Source organism: Anopheles merus, chromosome 2L, assembly GCF_017562075.2.
Source record: "Anopheles merus strain MAF chromosome 2L, AmerM5.1, whole genome shotgun sequence".
Classification (NCBI taxonomy): domain Eukaryota; kingdom Metazoa; phylum Arthropoda; class Insecta; order Diptera; family Culicidae; genus Anopheles; species Anopheles merus.
Genome location: NC_054083.1, coordinates 25,393,923 through 25,396,810, shown reverse-complemented (window position 1 = coordinate 25,396,810; position 2,888 = coordinate 25,393,923).

Here is a 2,888-nt window from a genome sequence, read left to right as displayed (position 1 = left end):
TGTGTACACTTTCCTTTTTCCTCCGCTCCGTGTGCACCAGTACAGGCAACAAGAAACACATGTACCATTCACGCCAATTAAACAATTTGATAGGCTACACCCTATCAATTACCAGCGCGCGACCAAGAAGGACGGTTCGTTTTCTACGACGCAAACAAATCCTTCCCCAGCGTGCTCGCTTATCACACCACAGCGTGCATACATTCAGGCGCTTTGTGCCGTCCGCTCTCATCCCACCAGAGAGCACTGTATCGATAAACACATCTAAACATCGGCTTATCCGGCTGCCGTCCTATTTTTGCCGAATGGCGGGAAGGGCAAAATTGGGTTGTTTCCTCGCACCCGCTAAAATACACCCCAGCGTACGTTTTCGCAGCGTCAGTCTGAAAGCAAAACTTACGGTGACGGTGGGCTTTCCCTTTTCCCGACCCGCGCTGTATTATTCGGATCGAGGGGTTTGATGTTTCCAGCTCCTGCGAGTACGCAACATCAACAATAATAATAAAAAACCCTCTTTTCCATTATATTCTCGGCTTGCCGGGAATGGGACGAATGCGAACGGCACAACTTCCGCCGATGATGGCCTTTTGTCTGGCGGCCTCCGGTGGTCTGTGTCGTCGGTGTCCTGTTTAGGGAAGGAATCCAGCACGAGGCATTTTTATTGTTCCGTTATGCGAGGATATATTTTTTGTTCTTACAAAAATCAAAGGGAGCAGGGGAAGACTACCAACTTTTGGAAAAATAATACATAAAAGCAGCATTTTTGGTTTATATTTACCTTCTGTTACTACGATTGGCAGTACTACTACTAGGCGTGACGCTACAAACGGTAAAAAACGCCTGCGTAAACCTCAAACAATTCACACAATCTCATAGACTAATCTCTCCTCTACAATCACTTACAGCTTCGGGATATCAATCGTTTTTGTGCCAAAAATTGAAATCGATCCTAGTAATTCTTTGGTCATAAAAAAAGAACGAAAAAAAAACTATAAGGTACCAACTGAGCCAAAACTAAAGAATTTTTTTTAACCTTATGTCAACCGTGCCAGCGGGTCAACTGATGTGCATTTCCTGGTGAGGCAGATCGTATTCTTTCCGCGGAGCTGCCACGTGCGCAACTAAAGAGTTCTCATTGTATCGACAAAAGAGTAGCTTCGCGCTGATGTCGCGTGCGATGAAAACACACTCGGGCTCGGGAGTCTGCTCGTGAGCACTGTTTGGGCTGAGCACGTGTGTCAGTGCACTTTGATGCAATTTCCCTGGTAATTTATGATCCGGTTTTTGAAGGTTTGCGAAAGCAAGGAGGCACACGCTTGAGAGTAACTCATCCGTGGCAAAGGTTTGCGATGATTTGCGGGATAATTTATTTGCGCCTTAGATTTTTAATGGATGAATGTAATGTTTTGATCAACCGAGCAAGGTTTGCGTACGGTTTGGTGAATTTCGAATGCTTTATTGAGTCATTGAGCTCGGATTTTAATAGTTTTAGTTTATTTGCTTAATTTAATTGAAGTCATTTGATCAGTATTTTTCCCTTTTAATCTTAGAACAATTATTATTGATGATTTAAATTTCCTGTATAGTAAGCACACCGACTAAACGTAATAAATAGATAATGTAGAAACGTAATGAAAGTAGAAACATATTAAGAAGTAAAATTTTCAGATTTGCATAATTTTACGCGTAAGTTTCAGATAAAAAGAGGTTCTTAAAGCAATGAACAAATCTGACTCAGCTTAATGAATCGGAATGAATCTTTGAAATGATTAAATGATTCTGAATCTCGATGGAGCTTAGACCATGAATTTCCAAAAAATTGTGGATCTTGAAAAACTCATGAATCTCAAAAGATTAATATATCTCGAAAGATTCGCGAATCTCTAGGGATATATGAATATAAAGAGATTCATAAATTTTCAAAGATTCATAGAGTTTGAGCTTTTCATTATTCTTCTTCTTGGAGTAACAAATTACGTGATCATGCTAGCCTCTTCTACTTCTTCTTTGGCTCAACGACCGTTGTCGGTCAAGGCCTGCCTTTACCTCTTGTGGGTTTGGCTTTCAGTGACTAATTGATTCCCCCCCATAGCAGGATAGTCAATCCTACGTATGGCGGCACGGTCTATTTGGGGCTTGAACCCATGACGGGCATGTTGTTAAGTCGTACGAGTTGACGACTGTACTACGAGACCGGCCTGCTAGCCTATATGAACATTATCGAGACTTCTTGGCAAGTACCACGCAGCCGGAGAGTTCGTTTTGCTACGGGGAGACGGTCCATGTGAGGCTTGAACTTACGACGGGCATGTTATTAGGCGGGATTGCGAAAATTCAATATTTCGATAGATTCATGAATTCCTGGAGATATACAAATTTTAATGGATTCATGTATGTAATGGATTCATCAATCCTTGGATTATCATGAATCTTTGAAGAGTCGATTTGAGCTTCGAATCACTCTTCACTGAAGATTCAAATGAATGAATCTAAACGAAAGATTCATCGCACTCAACACTTAGGAATAGTGCAGTATGAGCTCATCGTTATTTAATAAAGGTTGCAAATGCTCAAAATATTAAAATGATTTTTAATTCGGTTTTTAATAGCCCGATCGTCTACTTTTCCCAGAGAAAAAAAATGCTTTTTTCTCACCTTCTTGAACAATCCTCAACTAAAAAAACACATTAGACGCACTTCACATTAATGCATCCCTGAGAACAATCGAAGTACCATTAATCCATTGTAGATCATTAAGTGAAACGAATCAATAATTCGCGGGCCGAGATTCAGTTACTTCCCACCCAATTTTCTCACCCAGTCAGTTCAGCACCAGAACCAGTAATTCTCACCACTCACCAATTCCAACTACACCGAGCACCCGTAAA